This window comes from Ictidomys tridecemlineatus, unplaced genomic scaffold (assembly GCF_052094955.1).
Source record: "Ictidomys tridecemlineatus isolate mIctTri1 unplaced genomic scaffold, mIctTri1.hap1 Scaffold_214, whole genome shotgun sequence".
NCBI classification, from domain to species: domain Eukaryota; kingdom Metazoa; phylum Chordata; class Mammalia; order Rodentia; family Sciuridae; genus Ictidomys; species Ictidomys tridecemlineatus.
Window position 1 is genome coordinate 267,677 of NW_027521844.1, and position 27,796 is coordinate 295,472.

Below are 27,796 nucleotides of genomic sequence, written 5' to 3' on the forward strand. Positions count from 1 at the left end.
TTATACCCACAAAATAGGAAATGAAAGAAAACTAGGAGAGAAGAAAGCAACTAAGGGTAAATATAAAAACCTTAGAAGAAAACTAGAAGATAGAAATAAGATGGAAAATGGTTAAAAATGTCAAGTAAAGGTATTTCAGATAGAAAATACAAAGGGCTAAGACAACTATGGTTTCAAACCACATCTAAAAATTAAAAGGACTAAAGTAATTCTAAAAACTAAGGCAAAATGCTTTTGAAAGACTTAAATTTAAAAGGATCTTAAAGGGGTATATATCCCCCAAAGATAAACTTAAAATAACCCTTTTTTTACTCTAAACTTTTTAAATTTGGATTCATCAGGACTTAATGCTGCGGAAAGACATATGTATCCAAAAAATGTACATAAGCCTAAGGTACTTTGGAAAGATATTCTAACAGGACATTGGAAAGCTCCTGACCCAGTGTTTGTCTGGAGTCGGGGTTCTGTTTTTGTGTTTCCACAGGGAGAACAGCAGCCGATTTAGATTCCAGAGACACTAACTAAAACAATTTCTACAGACCAAAAAGAAGATAATTTGACTCAAATCCATAACAGCTGATATCCAGAGCTCCAGCTTGGCTATTCTTACATCTGCGACAGTGATTAACCACGGTGCCTTTTTTCAATATCTATTTTATTATTGCATTTTTCCCACATCATAAAATTCTATTTTATTTTTTGAGCTCATACAAACCTAGGTTAATGTTTTTCTGATCAGCTTGGTTTTTTGACTGTGTTTTATTTTTTGACTGTGGAGTTTTTAAACATTGCAATGGAGATTTTTACCTAGGTAAAGCTACAAGGCTGTTATTATTGTCTTATGTGTTGTATGTTATGAGTGCACTGTTTTGTGTTGCATGTCAGTATGTGTGTATGTCCATATTTTTATATGAGGAGCGCTCATGAAAAAATGGATCCGAATTTTCTTTTTTTTTTATTCACGTGATTTAAGTGGTTTAATCTAAATTAGGTAAACAGCTGTTAATGATTGTTTTCAAAGGTGGTTAACAGATCTGTTTGCTTACTATTGTTTTTAAAGGTGATTAACAGATCTGTTTGTTTACTTTCACTTTTCTTTTTCATTATATTTAATAATTCTGTTCAGGATAATGTCTCTTTAACATCATTGCCAGAATTCCCATCTCCATCCCAGTGCCAGTGAAGACTAAGAAAACCAAACTACAGCTTCTATGATAGCTATCACAGTAAACTGTATAAACTGACGCATCAATGAATATAATTCAACAAGTAATGCTCAATCAAGGACTTGATTTACTTTGGGAGGAAATGAACATATTGATAGACTCCTCCGATTTGAACTGCTTGCAGAACTTGCTTGGACTATATATGAGTTGCATGCATTGTGAACTATCATCTGGTGCAGCGAATTGTGGTACTGCTGGCATATCCTTGCTGATGGTGTCACTAGTGATGCAATTTCCTTGCCAGCGCCCCCTATGTTAATTGTGGTAATGCTGGCATCTTTGCTGATGGTGTCACCAGTGACTCAATTTTTCCAAAGGAGCCGTCAATTGGCTTGGTGTCGTGGCATTTCTGTATCCTCCTCCCTTCTACTAGTGATGGTCTAAAATTTGGGGGCCAACAGAGGTGAGGCAAGAACCTCACCCCCCCACTGGCACCAAGGTTAAATTTGGGGGCCAACAGAGGTGAGACAAGAACCTCACCCACCCACACTGGTGCTTAGGCCTATCCACAAGCATGGCTGAATGCTGGACCGGTAGTCAGTGATGGGTTGATCTGGTTGCAGTGGATTCAACCCAAGACAGGAAACTGACGTCTAAAGGTCAGTTCTCCCATGACGGGTAAGAACCATATGTTGAATTGGACAACCTACCTGGCACGGTCCTTTAGCCACATTGCTTGTTGTTTAATTAATCAGAAGGGGGGAGAAAATTAATGCTGCAGTCTTGGCTGGGCACAGAATCAGGAGGCACTCACAGCCTTGTAGATTCAAACAGCTATTCTTTATTCCCGACTCACACCGCCTCCACACAGGTTCGGGGGCAATCCAATCTCCCAAACAATTCACCTCCTAAAAACTTTTTCTCCAGGAGAACTCAGCGGGAACTCAGGCTGCAGGCACGCCCTACTCCCAGCAGCAATAATCTTCAACCTCCAACTTCCCTAAAACTCCTTTTGTCTTAAACCGGGAACACCCTAAGGAGTGGGATACTTCCTCAAACCTGATCAGCTCTAAACCCGGATCTGCCTTGGTCCTTGAGCAAGGTCACCTTACATGCAATGTCAACAGTGAAATCCATTTAACATGGGGTACGCTGGCAAGGAAATTTTGAAGCTTCATTCCTACTTGACAATGGCCCTCAGCAGGGGAGAAAATAATATTACAATATAATGCATATGAAACCACATATCAAGCTTCAGTTTCACCCAAAATAAATCCTCTGCAGAAAAGAACCCCATTTATTTTCAGCACCAACAGTTAAATTATATGAAGTTACATAAAGTATACAAAAGGTATATAAAGTTCCCCTTGAGGAAGACACTCCTATTTCTAACTACTGACTAAAAGCAACAGAAGATTCTTGCCAATAATTAAAGGAAACTGATAGGCAAATCAAATGCCCAAAAAAGAAAATTAAAAAAGGCATCTTATCACTACCTCTAAAATATCCCCATTCATGAATGTTCTTGTTATATCTAGAAACCATCTGAGAGCCAGTATTAGTGGTAGAATACTGCCATGAAGATTAGATAAGACGGAGCAATTAAAAGTTTCATCACTGCAGATAAAGTCTGAGACTCTAGAAAACCAACAACAGTGCAGAATGAAAACTAAAAACTCAAAAGGAGAATCATTTTGAAAACTAAAGAGTTTTTAATTTCTTAAGTATAACACTTATGACATGAGAGGCGAGTCTGAGGGGAAATACACTTTTCCCTTCTGATGAAAATTCTATTAAGGTTAAATTTGGAAAAGGGAAAGAAACCAGAGATGTATGGAGAAAGGGAACACATTTATCTCTTCTTAATCTGTGTCAAATGAGACCATAGATTATATAAAGCTCCATAATTACACACTGGGTGGTATCCCATTTCTTGTGATATGAAAAAAATGATGCAGAATCATGGAGGCTCATGACTGGAAATAATTTTTATATCTAATTTTGCTTCCATACATCATCCCTGCTAAGGTGCTGTTGATTTGATTTGTGGGTGGGGAGCCAAGAACTGCCTCAAGAGAACTAATTCTGCATAAGCTACTATCAGAACAAATGTACTTAAGTGCCACTGCCCTGAAAGGAAATATTCAAAAGGAAGATGGATTAGACAGGGGTCCTTTCCTAACTGAGTTTTTCATTTTATAGGGAGCTAAGATAAAACACAACCTGACTGAAGGCAAAGAAGACAAATGAATGCCAGAGGAGCAATGCAAACAAGGTGCCACCCAAACACTCATCAGTTGGCAAAGATCCTTTCTGGTCAGGTGCTGAAAGCAGGGCTCCTCAGGAAGACAGGATGAGTGCTGCCACCCAGAATGGCAAGAGTCCTAGGGATGAACAGAGTTAACAGGCTACAATGTGAGAGGAGAAAATGCAAATCAAGCCCATTTATCCAAAAGCTCAAAGAAGGAAAGAAAGACGACTACTACATGAAAAATGCCACTTAGGTACATGGAAAAACAGTTCCAAGTTTAAAGGTTACCAATCCTATTTGGTATACTTGAAAGAAACAATAGATGGTTCTTTATATGGAGTACTGCAACTGGGACTCTGTCTAAATATAAAGTTTGTACCTAGAGGCACCATGTTTCAAGATCATTCCCTAAGAGTCAGAAATGGCAACAAAATGAAACTAGTTTTCCATAGGGATTACTCTTATTTTCTGTCTTATTTTCTGCTGTGTGGTGTTTTATTTAGGGTGAGAACTTTCAAGGATGCAACCCGGAATGTCTCTAAACTGGAACATTCCTACAGTCATCAAAACCCTTGCTACTATTTTACGTAAACAATCCACATATCACATTTTTTTAAATGAAAAGGACAATACTCATAAGCCACTAGGAGGACACTCCTAGTGAATCTCCCCATTTAAAATATCAAAGCATGATATAAACAATGTCATGTCTTTCATCAGAAGATCCATACAACTGGCTGGAAGTAGAACCCCTGGGGGAACCTTCAGGCATAGAATATAGGAAAAGCAGAAAATGGATGACCCAGAAGTTGCAAAAAAGAAAAAAAGGGGGGGGAAAAAAGCACACAATGGACATAATATTCTGCTTTTTTAGAGTAAAAACAGCACAATTGATATTAAAAAATCAACTTTAAATATGCATGCCTGAGTTACTATCTCAGACTTAATTTACAGGATTAACTCTAATGTCCATGAATCCTTCCCTTTTGAAACAGCAAAGCTAAGAATTGTCATGTTTTCACCATGACGACCTTTATGATGTGTAGAGCCTTCTGGAACTTGATGTGAGGGGTAGCAACCACAACCAGTTCAGTTCTGTTTCAGAAAGTCTCCTGACTTTCTATGCTGTGCCAGGCCTTAGGTGTATTAGGAGCACAGGGCCTGGCAAAGAGGTCAGGTTAACTCTACAAAGACCCCAAGAAATCAGTCATTTAAATCTACACTGCTACCCATCAAAAGTAAGAATATAACACCTGTCAAACTTTTACTTACACTTCCGGCCCAAAGTTCTGGTGATACCTCTGCAAGTTTATAGTAGACAAATACAGGGTCACCTTTTTTAAAATTTACAAAACGACAATCTGGTCCTGTGAAATCTTCAACAGCTTCACCTCGATACATTAACACTGTATATAAACATTGAAAAAAGAAAAAAAACAAACATTAGGATTTGATTTTTCACAGTCCATATTGACTCATCAGGAAATATGAATCCCACTATGAACAAAAATCAAGTTTTTCCAGTACTCTCTGGAATCACTTTTAATTCACCTGCTCAAAGTATCTAAAATCCTTAGAGATTTTATTGCTATAAAATACAATATTCCCTGCAATTAGACGAGGGAAAAGGAAGCTTCTCTATTTTTCTCTGTGCTGAGAAATAAAAAGCAAAGTGGCTACCACCAACCATAGCTGGTTTCAGTGAAACTCTTGGTTCTTGCAGGCCTCCTCAATTTTTTTCTGTTTCATAATCATAGAAAGCTTCATTTTGCAAATATGTAAATCCAAGTGTAGACATGGACAGGCTTAAGTATGGCTTCATGCAGAGGTAATAGGGAAGAGGTTAGAATATCCAGGAACCCCCAAGGGGTTAATTAACTTGAACTAACTGCTAAAAGACATTACCTTTAAGTGGCTGCAAGTGCTACCATGCAGCCGTAAACACTGTCAATTTCATTTGCAGCAGAGTTGCTGTCTCTGGGTTCAGGATCTGGGTAAATAACCAGGAAATATGTTTTCTCTGAGCAAATATTGTTGACTATATCCAACATTAAGATTGTTTCAAAACATCCTCATTCGTATTTTTTTTTAATAAACAAAATCAAAAGTGGGTATCCTATCTGACAAGGAACAAGTTTAACCACGAGAAAAGGTCAGGCAATACCTTCATGCTTAAAATGCAGGACTAGGATCACAATTGATCTAGAAACTGGTAGAAGCAACATTTTTCTTTTGGTTGACCAAATAGACAGTTTCTGATTTAAGATGAAATGGACAATAGATGTATGTAAAAAGCACAAAGAAATGGAAATAACACTTTTTCTAAAAGCCAATTAGCAGTAAAATACACGAGAATGTTTGTTTTATAAAAATATATGTCTGAGGAACAAACACAGATTTGGAGAGGGTAACTTGTTTTTTTGAAGCTAAAATAGGACTATTTTCAGAACTGTCAGCATCCTAATTCATATGTAATTAAGAGGCCAAGTTGAAGGTGAGAGACACTTTAAGGTGGGGAATTTTCATCACAAGTGGAAATGGCAATGTTTCTCTTGTTCCCCCTTAGGTCATAGAGGATTTATAAATCAGTAATATATTAGGTGACAACATAATGCATACTATGGAGCACCTATTTAGTTCTTTTTTTTTTTGGAGCACTTATTTGGAAGGCACACAAGGACACCTTACATACACACCTCACTACTTCCTACAATGCAACACAGACCCACCTGTTGTTTTTGGTCACATCTGTTTGGACACAGGCCATTTCTCAAGTTATGTTACCCCACTGAACCTAACCAACACCATATCTTAGTACTGACGAAGCATCAGTGATGAAATTGTCCAGGTATCCCACGTAGGATAGCGCTCAATAGCAAAGAATAGCAAAAATGAAAGAAAATATCATGGCAGCTGCTTTGCTTCTCTGAGTGTTTATTTATTCCAGCCTTAGGGTTACCTCTAGGAACTTCTTAACATATTTTGGAGACATCTTTTTTCTTTATTGGAGTGGAACAAACAATTCAAATTACAAAATTTGGTTTTGGTAACACCAATTTAGACATAAAGAGCTCAATGGTAAACTTCTTGGCCTTTTTAGCATGAATATTTTAAAATATGTACTGCTTACAATTTATGGACAACACGGTCATCAAGTTGCAAGGTTACTAGAAACCAAGCGGGAGTCCATAAGAAGTATTCTGGGCCAGTAAATATATAGAGGAAAGAGGTTCCAACAACACTAGTGACTGAGTCTAAAACTGAATTGGCTTATAAAAATCTTGGAGTATTTATTATTGTTATTGCAACAAACCTCTTCATCTGAATCTGAATGGCTACATCCTCCCCACTGCCCACCTCCAATCCAGGAATTCTGTCCGCTTCCTGCGCACAGAAGAGGCTGCAGTTCCCAGGTGGCTGGTGCAGATCCTTGGCCTCTTTCAAAAGCAAAATATTATTGGCCCACCTGCTACCCTACCTCAAATATGAAGGGAGGCTTCTATGCACAGAAATGACAGGATTGAAGCAGAGTCGGGGCCGAGACCTCAGAACACATTGCGTGCCTGGACTCGGTGCTCTTCCCAAGCCTAAACTCTAGTCCCTGTTAAAAGGCAAAACCAGCCTTTTAACGATGCAAAAGGACGAAGGGGCCAGTGAGCCTTTCCCAAGGAGCCCCACCATCAACCTGCCGCAGGAATTAGGGCCACCGAGCCCTGGAGAGCATCTGCCCTGATACTGCACCGGCCCAGGTCCCTGTAGAGGGGGCAGAAAAGCGCTCTGCTACAGCGTGGGCACAACCCCATCACCTACTGAGATCCTAGGCGAATCCTGGAAGGGAATAAACTGAGAGCTGTCCCTGGGGAATCGTGTTTCCCACCCCCCCGTCTCAGTCAGTAGAGAAAAATAAAACGCTGGCATCAAGTGGGAGTCGAAGCCCCCCACAACCCGAGCGGGCTGGCTGGGGCGCCAGCAGAGCCAGAGGGGACACAAGCAGGGTCCCGAGGCTCTGTCACTCCCGCTCCCCACCCGTCATCCTGCGACCCCCTCACCCAGCCCTCGGGGCTGGGGACCGGGAGATCGGAGCCCCATGCGGTCCCAAAGAGCCACAGTGGAGACCCTGGGCTGCCCGCCCGCCTGCGCACTCACTGCTGCATTTGTCGTCTGCACAGAGTTTGTGTTTCGACCAGCGCTGGCCGGTGTTCGGGTCCGGTTGGCCTGGCACTCGCCAGTTCGGCCGCAGCACGAACAGCCAGAAGAGCACCATGAACAGCCAGAAGACCAGCACCTGCGCCACAGCCATGTTGTGGTCACCTGGGTGAGCCGGTGAAGTAGGCTTCGGCGGGCGTCTGTGGGCGCGTAGGAGGTAGGGCTCAGGGGGCGTGTGGGTAGCCAAGCGCAGAGGGGTGGCACCCGGGAAGGCTTAAGCCTTTCCCGGGTGACACTTCAGCAGGGATATCTGGGGGTTGATCCACAGACTCTACTGGAGAATGCACAGAGCTGGAGCTCCGTCCTTCTCTAGTCCAGACCTTCTCCTCGACTGAAGACCTTCTCCTCTAGTTGCTGCCTTGGCAACTAGGACTCTCCTTCTCGTCCAATCACCTGCCTTTGCTTCTGTGCCCTCACAAGCGACCCTCCACATGATTCTAGTCATCACCCACCCATCCCCCCCCCTGCCAACTGGTCCTTTCTGGCTTTCCTCAACGTCTCATTTCTGGTTCATCCTGAACTAGCCCACTCCACCATCACTCCCATCCCCCATTCCTGGTCTGGTACCTCCTTTTCTGAACTACCAAATCCCACCCCTGACTTGTCACAGCTAGTCTATGGTTCCAGGCTCCCTCCCCTTCAAACTCCTAGAGGTTCCTTGAAGCCCCACCCCAAGATCCCTCTGATTAGGAAAGGGGAAGGTGAATGGAACTGTGAGTGAGGGTATAAACTGGAGACAGTGGCCTGCTTTCTTTTAAGGCGGGGACAGGTGGGGGCAGAGAGATGGACATTAGTCTTCAGGCTAAGATCTTGAGATTCTTATCTTTATCCGTAAGGGAAGAAATTATTTAATTCAAAAGCATATTTTTAACTCTCATTTTGTGCTACCATTCATGCCAGACGCTGGACAAAGCCCTAGCATGGTGTGGGAATGGGTGAAAATCAAAAGACAAGATATCTGATCCTGGTCCAAAAAAGTCCACAACTTAGTGGGAACCAACTGACAAAACCGATTGTCAGAGAAGAAAGCTAGTAGCTAACATTTATTGAATGCTTTCTTTATGTCCAGTTGTTATTCTGAAGGTTTTATACATATCAATTCATTTAATTTTCATAACAATAGTACCTTACAGTAGTAGTAGGTCCTATTCCAATCCTTATTTTAGAGTAAATTGAGGCAGTCACACATCCAGTGAGCAATGGAGCTAAGTATCAAGCCCAAGGAGTAGACTCCTTTTCATCACAACCTATCAACTAACAAGCAATTGTACTTTCTGACAAGAGGAGCAAAATCTGATTTAAATCATAATATAGCTGAATTACTGATATGTACAGTTAAGGGGGGAAAGGCACAAGCTAGCCAGCCCAAGGAAGAGTGTCTGCAATGCTCCCATCCTGGGTGGAGCCATTCTCGTTTGTCTGTGACCAAGGGCTTGTTACTATAGTCTCTGCTAAAGTTATTCATCAACCTCCAACAATGAACCCATCAGTTGTTTCTCCAAATTAACTGAATCTTTAAAACTTAGAGAAAAGAATGTAGTCCACCATGTTCATAATGTTAAATAAAGAAAACGATGGGAAAAAAAGGTGTGCACAAACATTTGTCTACAGGGCCATGAGAGGTCCCCGTTGGTCCAGTGTACTTCTGCGCTTTCTGGAGAACCAGTGGATCATACAGAGAAACTGTCTATCTGAGTCATTCTTCATTTCTTTTCTACCATGTATTTATTATGTTATAAAATGTATCTAGTAGGCATCTCTAACAACATGTTGAAAACTGAACTCATTTTTCTCTCAAAATCTGCTTTCAGTCTTCCCTATCTCAGAAATAAGAATGACAATTTAATTCCCATTATCCAGGTGCTCAAAGCCCAAAACTTACAAACCACCTTTGATCTCTTTTCTCTCACATTCCAACTCCAGTCCATTAGACAATATATATATTTTTTTAATCGTGGTATTTGGGATGACCATTTTTTAATTTTTTTTTTTACATTTTTGTTTAAATTATCTTAAATTACCTATCACTGTTATCTTTATGAAAGGGGTAAAAACTATTAAGTTATTTATATTGTCCATTACAGATTTCCCAGAGTCTATTTGATCACCTATCTTACTCTCCATATTTCAAGAACATTTAGGTAATTTCCTAAAGCCACCAACAAGCTGGTAACATAGTCACAGACTTTCTGACAGCTAAGTTGGGGGTCTCACTATGTTCCTACTGGGTTATTTGCACTCGTTTGTTTTAGGCTTTCTAATGGTGGTGTTTGGTTGGTTTTTTTTTTTCTTTTTTTTTTTTATTGGTTGTTCACAACATTACAAAGCTCTTGACATATCATACTTCGAAAAATAGTTTCAACTGAGTTATGAACTCCCATTTTTACCCCAAATACAGGTTGCAGAATCACATAGGTTACACATTCACATTTTTACATAATGCCATACTAGTGACTGATGTATTCTGCTACCTTTCCTATCCTCTACTATCCCCCTCCCCCCCATATTTTCTTTCTATCCCATCTACTGTAATTCATTTCTCTCCTTATTTTTCTTCCAATTCCCCTCACAACCTCTTTTATGTAGTTTTTTATAACAATGAGATTCTCTTTCCATTTCCATGCAATTCCACTTTTCTCTCTCTTTCCCTCCCATCTCGTGCCTCTGTTTAATGTCAATCTTTTCTTCCTGCTCTTCCTCCCTACTCTATTCTTAGTTGCTCTCATTATATCAAAGAAGACATTTGGTATTTGTTTTTTAGGGATTGGCTAGCTTCACTGAGCATAATCTGCTCTAATGCCATCCATTTCCCTGCAAATTCCATGATTTTGTCATTTTTTAGTGCTGTGTAATACTCCATAGTGTATAAATGCCACATTTTTTTAATCCATTCATCCATTGAAGGGCATCTGGGTTGGTTCCACAGTCTAGCTATTGTGAATTGTGCTGCTATGAACATCGATGTGGCAGTATCCCTGTAGTACGCTCTTTTAAGGTCTTCAGGGAATAGACCAAGAAGGGCAATAACTGGGTCAAATGGTGGTTCCATTCCTAGCTTTCCCAGGAATCTCCATACTGCTTTCCAAATTGGCCGAACCAATTTGCAATCCCACCAGCAATGTATAAGAGTACCCTTTTCCCCACATCCTCGCCAGCACTTGTTATTATTTGACTTCATAATGGCTGCCAATCTTACTGGAATGAGATGGTATCTTAGGGTAGTTTTGATTTGCATTTCTCTGACTGCTAGAGATGGTGAGCATTTTTTCATGTATCTGTTGATTGATTGTATGTCCTCCTCTGAGAAGTGTCTGTTCAGGTCCTTGGCCCATTTGTTGATTGGGTTATTTGTTGTCTTATTGTCTAATTTTTTGAGTTCTTTGTAAACTCTGGATATTAAGGCTCTATCTGAAGTGTGGGGGGTAAAAATTTGTTCCCATGATGTAGGCTCCCGATTTACTTCTCTTATTGTTTCTCTTGCTGTGAAAAAACTATTTAGTTTAAGTAAGTCCCATTTGTTGATTCTTGCTATTAACTCTTGTGCTATGGGTGTCCTGTTAAGGAATTTGGAGCCTGATCCCACAATATGTAGATCGTAGCCAACTTTCTCTTCTATCATACGCAGAGTCTCTGATTTGATATCAAGGTCCTTGATCCATTTTGAGTTAATTTTTGTGCATGGTGAGAGGAGGGGATTCAGTTTCATTTTGTTGCATATGGATTTCCAGTTTTCCCAACACCATTTGTTGAAAATGCTATCCTTCCTCCATTGCATGCTTTTAGCCCCTTTATCGAATATAAGATAGTTGTAACTTTGTGGATTAGTCTCTGTATCCTCTATTCTGTACCATTGGTCTACCCGCCTGTTTTGGTACCAGTACCATGCTGTTTTTGTTACTATTGCTCTGTAGTATAGTTTGAAATCTGGTATTGCTATACCACCTGATTCACACTTCCTGCTTAGAATTGCTTTTGCTATTCTGGGTCTTTTATTTTTCCATATGAATTTCATGATTGCTTTATCTATTTCTACAAGCAATGCCATTGGAATTTTGATTGGCATTGCATTAAACCTATAGAGGACTTTTGGTAATATCGCCATTTTTATGATGTTAGTTCTGCCTATCCATGAACAGGGTATATCTTTCCATCTTCTAAGATCTTCTTCTACTTCTCTTTTTAGGGATCTGTAGTTTTCATTGTATAAATCTTTCACCTCTTCTGTTAGGTTGATTCCCAAGTATTTTATTTTTTTTGAGGATATTGTGAATGGAGTGGTTTTCCTTATTTCCATTTCAGAGGTTTTGTTGCTGATATACAGAAATGCCTTTGATTTGTGCGTGTTGATTTTATATCCTGCCACTTTGCTGAATTCATTTATTAGTTCTAGTAGTTTTTTTGTAGACCATTTTGGGTCTTCTAGGTATAGAATCATGTCATCTGCAAATAGTGATAATTTAAGTTCTTCCTTTCCAATTTTTATGCCTTTAATTTCTTTCGTTTGTCTAATTGCTCTGGCCAGTGTTTCGAGAACTATATTGAATAGAAGTGGTGATAGAGGGCATCCCTGTCTTGTTCCTGATTTTAAGGGGAATGCCTTCAATTTTTCTCCATTCAGAATGATGCTAGCCTGGGGCTTAGTGTAAATAGCTTTTACAATATCAAGGTAAGTTCCTGTTATCCCTAGTTTTTCTAATGTTTTGAACATAAAGGGATGCTGTACTTTGTCGAATGCTTTTTCTGCGTCTATCGAGATGATCATATGGTTCTTATCTTTAAGTCTATTGATATGGTGAATTACATTTATTGATTTCCGTGTATTGAACCATCCCTGCATCCCAGGGATGAATCCTACTTGATCATGGTGCACAATTTTTTTGATGTGTCTTTGTATCCGATTCGCCAGAATTTTATTGAGGATTTTTGCATCTAGGTTCATCAGAGATATTGGTCTGTAGTTTTCTTTCTTTGCTGTGTCTTTGTCTGGTTTCGGAATCAATGTGATGTTGGCCTCATAGAATGAATTTGGAAGGACTCCCTCTTTTTCTATTTCCTGGAATAACTTGAAAAGTATTGGTATTAATTCTTCTTTAAAGGTTTTGTAAAACTCCGCTGTATACCCATCCGGTCCTGGGCTTTTCTTGGTTGGTAGTCTTTTGATTACTTCTTCAATTTCATCCATTGATATTGGTCTGTTCAAATCGTGTGTGTCCTCCTGACTCAGTCTGGGCAAATCATATGTCCTAAGAAATTTATCGATGTCTTCACTATCTTCTATTTTATTGGAATATAGGTTTTCAAAATAGTTTCTAATTGTCTTCTGTATTTCTGTGGCGTCTGTTGTGATATTGCCTTTTTCATCCCTTATGTTAGTAATTTGAGTTCTCTCTCTTCTTCTTGTTACTATAGTTCTCTCTCTTCTTCTTGTTACTATAGTTCTCTCTCTTCTTCTTGTTACTATAGTCTCTGCTAAGGTTATTCATCAACCTCCAACAATGAACCCATCAGTTGTTTCTCCAAATTAACTGAATCTTTAAAACTTAGAAAAAAGAATGTAGTCCACCATGTTCATAATGTTAAATAAAGAAAACGATGGGAAAAAAAGGTGTGCACAAACATTTGTCTACAGGGGCCATGAGAGGTCCCCGTTGGTCCAGTGTACTTCTGCGCTTTCTGGAGAACCAGTGGATCATACAGAGAAACTGTCTATCTGAGTCATTCTTCATTTCTTTTCTACCATGTATTTATTATGTTATAAAATGTATCTAGTAGGCATCTCTAACAACATGTTGAAAACTGAACTCATTTTTCTCTCAAAATCTGCTTTCAGTCTTCCCTATCTCAGAAATAAGAATGACAATTTAATTCCCATTATCTAGGTGCTCAAAGCCCAAAACTTACAAACCACCTTTGATCTCTTTTCTCTCACATTCCAACTCCAGTCCATTAGACAATATTATGTCTTTATTTTTATAATTTTATTGAGATATAGTTGACCTACAATAAATTGCACATTTAAGGTGTACGATTTGATAAGTTTTGACATGAATATACCCATGAGACTATCACCAAAATCAAAAAAGTATTTCATCCTTCTTTGTAATCCCTCCCCTCTCCTTTTCTGGGCTGTCTCCAAACATCTCCTGTCATCATAGATTGTTTTGCATTTTCTAGAATTTGATATAAATTATAAAGCATTTTATTTATTTATTTTTCTGACTTCCTTCTTTCCAAATAAGCAGTTGAAACATGCCCAGAATCTGACCACTCCTCTGCATCTGCTAAGCCAATATACAGGCCAAACCCACATCATAAGTCACCTGAATGATTCCCATAGCCTTCTTCTGTCCTTGCTTCTGCCCTCATTTTCCCCAATATCTATTGTCCTGATGGCAACTAGAGTGATATTCTTAAATATAAATTTGATTGTGTCTCTCTGCTCAAAATCTTCCTATAGCTTCCCATTTCCAAATAAAAGGCAATGACTTTAGCCAGGCCTGGTCGTACTCATCTGTAATCCCAGCAGCTCAGGAGGCTGTCAGGAGGATCCTGAGTTCAAAGCCAGCCTCAGAAATGTAGTGAGTCCCTAAGAAACTCAGTGAGACCCTATCTCTAAATAAAATATTTTAAAAAGGACTGTGGGTGTGGCTCAGTGTTTAAGTGCCCCTGGGGGTTCAATCTCTGGTATCAGGAAAAAAAAAAGCCATGACTTTATTATGGATTTCCCTGCCTTATTATGGACTGTTCTTATTCAATGTGACTCCCCTCATCCTTTTCTCCCCATTTCCTAACATTCTTCTCTAGTCTGTTAGTTCCATTTAAATACACCAATCCCACCCCTGCTTCAGAGCATTTATACTTGCAACTTTGCCTCAACCTTAACTGCCCAAATCATCTAACTAGCTAACTAGTTATCACTTTATCATGTCTCTGTAACAGTGGCATTTCATGTGATAAAGACTTTTCCTGGCCATCCTACACAAAATAGAGCCTCTTGTCATGACTATCAAGCCCATTACCCTGCCTTTCTTTCTCTTCAGACTTGCCTTACCACTTTAGACTTCTCTTACCACTTGCCTTACATTTGTTTATCTACTTGAATGCTCTGACCCAACCTCCAACACAATTTCCAACAGGAGCAGGAAATTAGTTGTTTTGTTCACTACTGTTACATCAGTGACTAGGGAAATGCCTAGAATGTATGAGAGAGTTAACAAATGATTTGTTGGATAAACTCATGGTTCCAATAATATTATAAATATACTACACTATTAACCTAAACACATATATTAACTATTAAGCCCCCATATATAAATAGTACTGAGAGGAAATAAGCTATGAGAACAAGGCATTTAAGGTCCACCTCTCAGCAGCATGCATCCTCAACTCCAGGAATGTACCCCTGAATGTGTTTGTTGAATAAAAACATACTTGTGTGGAGAGTAGTTGTTTGGTTACATGATACTGGAATATTTAAGTAGATCTTTTAAAACTAGTTTTATTTTTTTCTTATTTTTCTTATTATAGAATATGGTATGTTGTAGATTTTTTCTTATTGTAGAATAGAAATTAATGATAATTCATTGGTGGAAAAATCAGAAGAGCAAAATGATCTAATTGCATATTACCTTCTTGATATTTACTTTGACTCATAATCAGATATACTTTTATATGCATAGTCAGTGCTTCCAGTTACTGAAGAACTAGCTGCTTAGTTTGTAGAGTTTTCAATATTTTGATTTATCAGTATTATTTTTTAAACGTATTGCCTTAAAGACATATTAACTAGTCTGGTGGATAATGAGAAGAAAATTTCTCAACTGGCCACAATAAAGTAGTGGTGGTTCTTTCTACCAGGATACATACAATTAGTGGATGAATCAGCATTCACTTTTACTCATAGCATTTAAATATGTGGCATTGATGTTTAACATGTTTAATATAAGGTTATATTAAAAACCTTCAGAAAAGGTACAGGATAGAATGCGGTGGTGATTGTTGGCATGGAGATAAATAATCTCAAGTGAATTATTCTTTAATACCTCAAAGGGAATTCTTACGGGGTAAGGGTTGAGTAATTGTTAAAGGTAAATGTGACCAGTTTGGGTGGAGGGGACATAAAATTCTAAGATATGAAGGGTTCCTAATGTCAGAGTACAATCTAAATGAGACAAAAACATATCTGAAACAAATAATTGGCAGCATAATAACATATACCATTGGAAATTTGTGAAGGCACTTGCCTAGGAGCATTCAGTAGGCCTACCGCTGCTGTTACCAGGAAGAACCTCATCTATTGTAAATGATGTGCCAGAGAATAGTGTTAAACATTTATGGAAGACTAAATCTCTCCAAGAGGGGCAACAGATTTACCCTCGCATATGAAACATTGGAAAAAAAAGTGGACAAAATACAAACAACAGTTCTCAGATATTAGATAATAAGCAGCATAAGAGTGACCTCTAAGATAAAGTTAGGCATGAGAGATGAGTGCTAGGATTATCCCAATTTACTCCCTGGAAAGAATTTTTCAGGCCACATCCAGAGAAGGAAAACTCAAATAGAAAATCTCCTGAGTTGAAGAGATGGATTTTAAAGTCTGAAGAGACCGACACAGCTAGAAGTCCCAGAGCAGAATAAAAGAGAGAGTAGAGAACTGCAGAGGGAGGGAGAGTGTGTACATGCACTAGCTCTCTAGACATCTATGGAGGGTTCCCCTGAAGTCTGCGGCTATGTAACAATGGGCTCACATGTAAGGCCAGAGAAAGAACTTTCAGAAAGGAACAGAATGGAAGGTGGTGGTGATTGTTGGCATGCAGATCAATTTTTGTAATCACCAGCTAGAATGGAAAATCTATAATAAAAGGGCATCAAGTAACATAGTCAGTAAAAGGGACAAAATAGCCCAAGATTGAAGGTAACTCCTGTCTAGAAGAATCTTAAAAAGATAAAAATGTTTCCAAGATAGTTCAGAAAAAAGCTGTACACAGCTCAAGAATATTTAAAAGAATACAAAATGTTTCCAAGATAGTTCAGCAAAAAGCTGTACACAGCTCAAGAATATTTAAAAGAATACAAAATGTTTCCAAGATAGTTCAGCAAAAAGCTGTACACAGCTCAAGAATATTTAAAAGAATACAAAATATCCAGTACTGAACAAGGTAAATTTACAATGTTTGGAATCCAATAAAAATGTATGAGGCATACAAAGAGCGAGGAAAATATAACCCATGTTGAAAAGAAAATTAATAAAAATGATCATTAATTACACTGTGATAGAGTTATTATACAAGGACATTAATAGAGTTGTATACCATATGTTCAAGATGCTATGGAAAAGCATAAGCATGTAAAGGAGAAAAAGAAGATATAAAAATGTCTGAATTAGATAAAACAGATAAAATTAGATAAAATCAGATAAAACAATGGCTAAGGTGAAAATTACACTGAATGAGATTAACAGCAGATTCAACATTGAAGAAGTCAATATCAGCAAACTGAATATGCAGTGATAAAGACTCCAAAATCAAACACGGAGAATGAGACTGAACTGAACAAAGCATCAGTATGCACAGCTTCAACCAGTCCAATATATATGTTATGGTAGTTCCTAAAAGAGGTGGGAAAAAAACATTTGAAGAAATAATAAATAAAAATGTTCTATATCTGATGAACACTCAGATTCAAAAAGCTCAATGAATAAGAAAAATGATAAAGATGACACAAATTTACACTAAATGCTTAAAACCAGTGCTAAGAAAAAAATTGAAAAGCATCTACAGAAAACAGATACCATTATGTACAAAAGAGTGAAAGTAAAATGTCAAAATTCATTCAAGAACCATGCAAACCAGAAAACAGTACATCAACATTTTCAAGTTCTGAAAGAAAAAAATAAAACTGATATCCTAGAATTGCATTCCAAATGAAAATATTATTTCAACATTATATAGTCTTTAATGCAAAAGAATTAAGTTAAGCCCTACCCCACATAAAAATTACCTCAAAATGGACCACAGACATAAATGTAAGAATTCAAAATGGACAACACATATATATGTAAGAACCAAAACTAAATGTAAGAAAGCATAGGTAAATCTTGGGGTAGACAATGACTTTGTATTTAAGACACCAAAGGCCCAAGCACCAAAAGAAAAAAATACTAAAGTAATGAACTTCATCAAATTTAAAACTTTTAAAGGCTACCATCGAAGAAAGTGAAAATACAATCATAGAAGAAAACATTTACAATTCATGTAGTTAGAATATATATAACTACCTAGAATATACAAGCAATTCTTATTGTTCAATATGAAAAGACAAATGGCAAGAAATTAGAATAGACATTTCTCCAAAGAAAATATGCAAAAGCAAATAAGCAAATGAAAGGATACCCAGCACCATTAGGGAAATGTACAACCTCAGTGAGATACTACTTCACATCTATCAAGATGGTTATAATCAAAAAGATAATAATAAGTTGGCAAGGATGTGGATCAATGGGAGCCCTCACACACTACTGGTAGGAATAGACTACAGACCTAAATGTAGCAGCTAAACCTATACAACTTCTGGAAGAAAATATAAAAAGCTGCTTGGCAGAGGCTTTTAAAACTAACTAGCTCTCTCTGCCTCATGCTCTCTTTTTTCCTCTCCTCAAAAACTTTGTCTCATGCTGGGCGTGGTGGTGCATACCTGTAATACCAGTGGCTCAAAAGGCTGAGGCAGGGGGATTGCAAGTTCAAAGCCAGCCTCAGGAAAAGTGAGGCACTAAGCAACTCAGTGAGACCCTGTCTCTAAATAAAGGGATGTGGCTCAGTGGTGGTATGACCCTGAGTTCAATCCCCAGTACCAAAAACAACAACAACAACAAACTTTGTCTATTGTATATTCATTGTTATGGAAATGGAAAGGTAAGCTGACAGACTAGGAAAATGTACTGGCAAAACATATCTCTCTCAAGAGAATGATATCTAGGATATACAAATGATTCTTACAACTTATTAATAAGAAAAATCACCCAATTTGAAAAGATGGGCAGAAGACTTTTTTTCTTCACCAAAGTAGACACAAATATGGTGAATGTGCACATGAAAGGATATCCAACATAAGTTGAAATGTAAATCAAAACTGCAATGTTATTACACATACAGTAGGATGGACAAAATTTAAGACTCATCATAACAAATGTTGACAAAGATGAAGACTATGGTATCTCTCTTAGAACTGCAGACTATAACATGTAGTATAAACAATGGCACAAACTGTTAGAAAACTGTTTGGCAGTTGCTTTACAAATTAAATCAAATCTGTCGAGATATTTACTCCAGAGAAATAAAAGCATACATCCACACTGAGACTTGTGCACAACTATTCATGGTGGTTTTATTTGTAATAGTCAAAAAATCCCCAATATTGGACTGTGGGAACATGTCTGTCTTACATGCCTCAGAACCCTTATACTCATATTAACCATATAATAGACATTTGATTACTATTACATGAATGTAGAGATTGATTTTTTTACTGTTAATAGAGCTTCTCTTTTATTAAATATAACAGACAAAAGAAAATCACCTATAGCACAATGAATTATCACAAAGTAACATATCCACTGAACCCTAACCCAGGTCAAGAAATTGGACATCAAATGCACTTTCATGAGCCCTTTCTCATTGCTCCCCGAATTATTCCCTCTGCTCCCCCAGAGTTAGGCACTATTTTAACTTCTAATAACAAGGATTAGTTTTGCCTGTTTTGTTACTTTATACAGTGTAATCATACACATGTGTTCTTTGGCATGTGGCTTTTTTAGCTCCATATGTATTTTTATAAGATTTTTCCAAGTTGTTGAATGTGAATGTACTTCTTATTTTCATTGCTTAATAATTTTCCACTGTATAAATATAACCTGGTTTACTTAAAAAAAAATCCCCAATGTATATCAATAGGAAAATAGATAATAAATTTTGGAAACATACTTAGCAAGAATAAAGAACTATTGATAATAGCAAAAACAGGGAGATTCTGAATGAAATAAACTAGACAAAAAGTAATATGTATTGAAAATTCTTTTTTTTTTTGTACTCCCTAGTACAAATATCCAGGGGTGCTCTACTGCTGAGCTACATCCCCAGCCCTTTTTATTTTATTTATTCATTTATTATTAATTTTTTTTTTTTGCTATCAGAGATGAAACTCTTGGGAACTAAACCACTGAGCCACATCCCCAGCACTCTTTTGTATTTTATTTAGAGATAGGTCCCAATGAGTTACTCAGGGCCTCGTTAAGTTGCTAAGGTTGGCTTTGAAATCCCAATTCTCCTGTTTCACCATTCTGAGCCACTGGGATTACAGATGTGTGCCACCATGCCCAGTTTAGTTTTTATTTTGAAACAGAGTCTGGCTCAGTTCCCCAAGTTTACCTCAAACTTGCGATCCTCCAGCCTCAGCCTCCTGAATATCTGGGATTACAGACTCTGCCACCACCTTCCAGCAGATTCAGTTATATTTAAAGGTAGAAAGTTATAAACCAGGTGAATCCTAGTAAAGGTCTTAGTAAAAAAAAAATAAAATAATAGCACTATGCTTGGTCACAATATGGTAAGTCAGAAAATGACAAGAAATATCCATTTTCTGTGAGGTTGACCAGAACAGTATCATTTCTCAATGGATTTCAAAGGGTCTCCTTCTTTCTTTCCCCCCCGCCCGCTCACCTTTCCTTCCCTCCTTCCTTCCCTCCGTCTCTCCCTCCCTCCCTCCCTCCCTTCCTTCCTTCCTGAGTTTTGGCGTGTGTGTGTATGTGTGTGTGTGTGTACATCATCTTCTGTGCCAATGTAAGAGATTCAGGCAATGGATCAACCTTTACACCTGTGCCGAAGGACCCCAATCTTGGATCTATCTCCAAGGGTGGAGGTGACTCTAGATCCTCATTATAATCTCGAGAATGGGAACTCCTAAATTATAAACAGGTCTTTCTTGGTAACACCAGTTTCCTCCTTGGTAAAAGTTAGTGTAGTGGGAGGGTGGCAAGGGCCCTACCCTGCCACAAAATAAATGCTAAAATGTATTTTGGTACAAATTTTAAACACTAAAGAGTTAAAAGTAAGAGATGAGTCTTGGGATTTGAGCTAGACCTGGATAAGTACATAGGATTCAGATTCTAAAAAGAGAATAAAAGGCAAGTGAATTAAACGGCATAAAAGACTCAGCAGAAAGAAGTATGTTTAAAGGACAGTAAGGACACCTCATTTTGCTAAGAGGAAAGGATTCTATAAAGGATGACATATTTGTGTGCTTAGGTCAGATTATGAAATTCCTTGAAAATCAAGCATAAGGATTTAGACTTAATAGAATAAAAATGCATAAAATATTAGACTTTAAGTAAAGGGATCATATAACTTAAGTGGAATTTAAACAAGTATCTTGTCCTTAAATCCAGGGAAGATGGAGGTTTAGGCTGGGCATAATGAGTAGGGCTGAGGCACTCCCCACAATTAAAAAGTCATGTTGAAGTGTACTGTACTAATGGAAGTGAGTCATATACAAGGCAAGGTTATCTGCCAGCATCTACTGTTTGTCTAGCCCTGACAAATATTATTCCACTTTCAACTGTACAAAGAAAGAAACTCAAACATCTGAAATTGCCACTAATATATGGCATGAATATGAGTTCCTGTTTCTGGTTCTGCCTAATTTACCTTGGCATTCTTTTCACAGAGGTCAAATATTTGGTGTGTTGAAATAAATGCAGAACAGACATTGGGGACTTGTGGCCTGCACATCTCAATTTCCACAGTGCACTGTTGGGCTTTATCCATTTAGTTTTCAGAAATATAAATTACTTCCTTACGAGAACAACAGCAGAAGTAAGGAATACAGCCAAAAGGATTGTAGTCAGAAGTCTAATTGTGTGACTATAGGCAAATCATTAACTTTTCTGAGTCTCAGATATTTCATCTATACAAATATGGGTCAAAGTTAAAATTTTATAATTCATTTTTAAAGAAGAAATAGAGATAATATATGAAAGATTGCCCATTTATGTGGTTTAAATAATTAAACAGCAAAATCCTGGCGGTTACAGCCAATATAGACAATTGACAAAGCAACAAAAGTCTTGGCAATAAATGCTTTCATTACTAAGGAGACATTTTTAGATAGTTCCTACTCTGGAAACTGTTCTCTTCTCACTGAAACAAAGTAAGGCTGATAACATCCTCCCAAAGTGTGCTTGGAAGATCACAAGCACCTCTTGGAGGAGACAGGGAGAGTGGAGGAGAAAATATGTTCTTCGGGATAACATATAGTCTACCAGAGCACACACTGAAGCAAAGCAAACCCTCCTGAATCTTCAGCATTTTAACTGATGCATGCAGTATAAAATTAGAAACAGGACCATAAACACTATTATGAAGACTATACTCAGTGGGGGACACTGAACAAACATATATGGGAAAGTAAGTTCTCTGTGATTAGTATGAAATCTCAGTCTTACCCAAATCCACATGAAATTTGAAATGGTTTGGAATACATAAGAAGATCAGTGAATGACATCAAACCCAAATGATGAAATAGGGAATCTGAACATGATCTTTCTCTTATTTCTCACTGATCCCTTAGAACCACCAATAGAAATATAATATTAACTCTACATGTAAATTAAATTTTCTAGAAGTCATATTTTAAAAAATAAGACAGATGAGCTTCATTTAATAACACATTTTACATAATTCAATATATTCAAAATGTCATCCTTTTAATTTGTAATCAAAATAAAAATATAACTGTTATTTTACATTCTTCATAATAAGTCTTTGATATCTGACTTATGGCACATCTCAGTTCAAACTGGGCACATTTAAAGACAGTCGCAGCATAAGAAAGTAGGGATTGTAAATTAACACTAGGCCATATCATATACTTGCACTTATTTTAAAGAAAAGCCAAGTTTAATAGTATGTTTTAGGTTTTAAAATATTTTTGGCCAACCTCTCTTGGTACTTACGCAGAAGTGAGAAAAGATGATTGAAGGTATCTCAACATCCCTCTTTTTTTTTTTCACTCAGAGGTTAAGATTTCTGTTGCAATAGCTAGGGATTGCATTGTCATTTTTGATGAATCTCAAGTCTATAATCAAAAAGTGTAAGTCATCATTAGGTTCCTACACTTGTCATTCTTTTATTATTTTCATTGTTATCTTAAATATACTTACTTCTTGACAAACATAAAGAAATAAAGAATTATATTTAAATGGATAATAAAAAAATTTGACTGCATAAAATCCCTTCTCGTTTTAGGTAGACCTACTGGTACAAACAAGTCACCTGGGTGGTCTATTTTTCTTTGGTAACAGGGATTGAACTCAAGGGCTCTAGACCACTGAGTCACATCTCCAGCCCTATTTTGTATTTTATTTAGAGATAAGGTCTCACTGAATTGTTTAGGGCCTTACTTTTGCTGAAGCTGGCTTTGAACTCATGATCCTCCTGCCTCAGCCTCCAGAGCCACTGGGATTACAGGCATGCAGCACTGCACCTGGCACCTGCTCTGTTCTCTTACTTAACTGCAACTGTGTTTTCCTTGGTAGATTACTTCTTTGCACCAGGGTTTCTTGATAGAACTCTATTGGTACTTTGGTTTGGACTATTCCTACTAGCTGAAGGTTATATACTATCTATGGGCCTGGCCAAAAAATGTTAGTAGTTTCCTCAGTGATGGTGAAACAACAACAAAATGCCCCCAGGCATTTCTAAACTTCTCTTTATAAGACTAGTATTACTCTCCCAGTTTGAGAGTCACTGCTTGAAAGTCACTTGCAGAGTTAGTTAAACTCTGATCATTTAACAAAGCACCTTTAGTTGTAAGTATCCTATATTTTGTAGTTTGCAAGTATTCTGTATTTTGTAATTTCTCTTATCAGCTAAAAAAGAAAGGATTATAAAATCAACATTTAAGGCCGGGCTTCATGATGCACACTGTAATCCCAGTGGCTCTGGAGGCTGAGGCAGGAGGATATTGAGTTCAAAGTCACCCTCAGCAATTTAGCAAGGCCTTAAGTAATTTATGGATTTCCTATGTCAAAATAAAAAAAAAATGTAAAAAAAGGGCTGGTGATGTGGATCAATGGTTAAGCACCTAGATTCAATCCCCTGTGCCCATCCTCCACAAATCAACATTTTAAAAACCAGAATCACTAAAACATCAAAGAAACTCAAAGGTCCTTGTAAACACAACTGACTTTGCTTCAAAGGTTTTTTGCTTTTTGTTTTCCACTTCAAGTTAACACTACCTTTAAAAAAAATCACATTTTTTAATTTATTTTTGCTGACCTCTAAGAGGGATCTTACATTTTTCTACTTCCCTTTCCAAGACTATTCCCTCTTTTGCACTGTGTAATCTTGAATTTAAATCTGAATTAGTTGCATTGATTTTCCCTTGTGTTAATAGTCAAATTATGATACAATTTGAATTATTGAAATGCATAGAGGGGTTTCTTTTCTTATTTTTAATGAAAACTCATATCTTTAAAATTAGCCCCTAGGGGACTATAGGTGGAGACTTAATATGTAGAGTCATCAGCATGATAATTGTAATTAAATAAACACAAATCAGTTCATGATAGCTGATTTCATTTACTATTATAATCAGCTTTCTCCTCTATAACACAGCACAATTAGTCCTAAATTGACATTCACTAATTGTATATTAGAGTTTCAAGGAAAACAATGAAGAGTTAGTGACTATCATAATGATTGAGATGTGTTTTGATATCAGTAATTATTATTATTTTTAAGATGGGGGTCTTGCTATTTTGCATAACCTGATCTCCAACTCCTGGACTCAAGCAATCCTCCTGGCTTGGCCTTCTGAGTAGTTAGGACTACAAGTCACCAAACCAGCCCAGTAATTATTGTTTAGTAGATCTCTTTTTGGACACTAAAATCACTACTAATATGATTGTATATGTTTGAAATTGGTTTTATGAGCAACATACAGATTTGATGCAATTCCCATCAAAATGCCCACGAATTGGTGTGAATATACTTTGTATACAAAGAGAAATATGAAAAATTGTGCTCTATATATGTAATATAAATTGTAATGCATTCTGTTGTCATATATAAATTTAAAATAATAATAATAATAATAAATGTCATTTTTCCAGACCTAGAAAAAAACAGTCCTGAAATCCATTTGGAAGAATAAAATATTCAGAATAGCCAAAACAATTCTAAGTCAATAAGCAAGCTGGAGGCATCATCACAATACCTGACTTCAAATTGTACTACAAAGCTATTGAAATAACCACTGCATGGCTCTGTCATAAAACCAGATACATAGACCAATGGGAAAGAAGAGAAAACACAGAAAAAGATCCAACACAGTTAACAGTCATCTGATTCTTGACAAAGATGCCAAAAATATATTGGGAGAAAAGACAGGCTTTAAACAAATGGTGCCAGGAAAATTGGTTATCTATATGTAGACAAATAAGACTAGACCCTGTATAAACTTGAAAGAGATCAAAAGCCCAGGAATTAGACCAGAAACTATGCAAATCCTTGGAAGAAAATATAGGTTTGAGACTCCAGCATATAGGTACAGGCAATGACTTTCTTAGTAGAACTCCTAAAGCTCAGAAAATAATGACAAAAGTTAATAAACAGAATGGCATCAAATTAAAAAGCTTCTGCACAGCAAAGGAAACAATTAGTAACATGAAGAAAGAACCTACGGAATGGGAGAAAATATATTTGCTAACTATTCTTTTTTAAAAAAAAAGAGAGAGAGAGACAATTTTTTAATATTTATTTTTTAGTTTTCGGCGGACACAACATCTTTGTATGTGGTGCTGAGGGTTGAACCTGCACTGCATGCATGCCAGGCGAGCGTGCTACCGCTTGAGCCACATCCCCAGCCCTGCTAACTACTCTTTGACACAGGATTAATATCCAGACTATATAAGAAACTTTAAAAAACTTAATACCAAAACCTCAAATAACCTAGCTTAATTGGGCAAATGACTTAAACAGATTCTTCTCAAAAGAAGAAATAAAAATGGACAACAAATCTATGAAAATGTTCAACATCATTAGCAATTAGGGAAATGCAAATCAAAACTACAGTGTGCTTTCATCTCACTCTAGTCAGAATAGCAGCCACCAAGAATATGAACGATATGGGGCTGGGGTTGTGGCTCAACAGCAGATTACTGGGGCTGGGGATGTGGCTCAGGTGGTAGCGAACCTGTCTGGCATGCGCGCAGCCCAGGTTCGATCCTCAGCACCACATACAAACAAAGATGTTGTGTCTGCCGAAAACTAAGAAATAAAAAAAAATGTTAAAATTCTCTCTCTCTCTCTCCCCCCGCCCTTAAAAAAAAAAAAAACCCCAGCAGATTGCTTGTCTAGCACGTGCGAGGCCCTGGGTTCGATCCTCAGCACCACATTAAAAATAAATAAATAAAAATAAAGGTATTGTGTCCAACTACTTAAAAAAAAAGAATATGCACAATAATAAATGCTAGAGAGAATGTGGAGAAGAAGGGACACTTTTTTCCCTGTTGATAGGATTGTAAATGAATATAACCACTACTGAAATCAGTATGGAGGTTCCTCAAAAGACTAGGCAGGAAACCACCATATAACCCAGCTATACAACTACTCAATGTTTATCCTAAAGAATTAAAGTCATAATACTAGAGTAGTACATGCATACCCATGTTTATAGCAGCACAATTCACAGCTGCCAAACTATGGAACCAAACTAGGTGCTTATCAAGGATGAATAAATAAAGAAAATGTGGCATATACACACAATGGAGCTTTATTCAGCCATAAAGATGAATTATGTCATTTGCTGGAAAACGGATGAAACTTGAGAACATTCTGTTACACAAAATAAGCTAAACTCATAAGATCAAGGGAGCATATGTTTTCTCTCGGATGTGGAAGCAAGAGAGGAAAAAGGAAAAGAAAGTGAAAATCAAAAGGAGATCAGTAGAGTGTAGGAAAGGGACCAGGAGATGGAGGAGTGAAGGGAAAATACTGGGGAATGATATAGGCCAAACTAGAGTGTTATATTGTGCATGGGGAAATATGTAACGACAAATACTGCCATGATTTACAACTATAATGTATCAACAAAAAAATGGAAAAAATAAAAGAAAGCAAACAAAAGAACAGAATTGCTTTCATGTATGCATGTATGTATGTATGTATACAGCCTAGCCAAACATCTATTGTGAGCATAGACATTAATACTCTGGAAAAGTGATGAGCCTGACACTGTTTTTTTTTTTAATTGTTCTCTTTATTCCTTTTTTCCCTCCCTCCCTCCCTTCCTTCCTTCTTTCATTCTTTCCCCTCTCTCTCTCTCTCTCCCTCCCTCTCTCTCCTGTCTCTTCTCTCCCCTACCCCCCCCCCTCTCTTATTTCCCAGGCTGGCCTAAACTCCTAGGCTCAAGTAATCTTCCTGCCTCAGCTTTCTGAGTAGTTGTGACTGTTGGAGCACACCACGATGTCCAACAATAACACTTGCTTTTGTAAACAAAGTTTTATTAGAACACAGAAACTTATATTATTTACCCACAGTCTAGGCTGTTTTGTGCTACATTGGCACTTGAGTGGCAATGAAGACTTGCCTACAAAGTCTAATATATTTATTATCAGTCTCTTTTCAGGAAAAGTTTGTTGATCCCTGATTAGATTATAAAGTCAGCAGAATAAATATATAAACATTTCTTTTCTTATGACTAAAATTGGCTGTATGAAATGAGATAAATGATCTATTAATTGCCAAGATAAAAGTCTCTTCCCTATAGAAAGTGTGTATTCAGGACTAGAAATCTTGGCACTGTGTCATGTCAAATGTAGGAAAAAACCTGGCAGTTCATTTTGATGAGACTTAAGAAATTTCTTTTCCAGGGCATTTTGAGGTTTATCTAAACTTTATAGATAATACAGGGAAGAACATTTTAATCTGCAAATAGATTATGTTCATTATTAGTTTGTAATCATTTCACAACTATCATATAATATTAAAGCATCATAAGAGACTGCCTATCATAATAGAAACTTTTATGCCTCTAGCCATTAACATGTATTTTTCTAGTTATTGTAGACTCATACTTTTAAGCTAGTGCTATTGGTGAAATATATGATTATTTAAGT

General features: G+C 37.4%; 1 pseudogene; it reads right to left on the bottom strand.

The window, feature by feature from the left end:
• LOC144373026 (transport and Golgi organization protein 1 homolog) overlaps window positions 1–27,796 on the bottom strand; it is a 150,037-nt pseudogene that overhangs the window by 42,913 nt on the left and 79,328 nt on the right.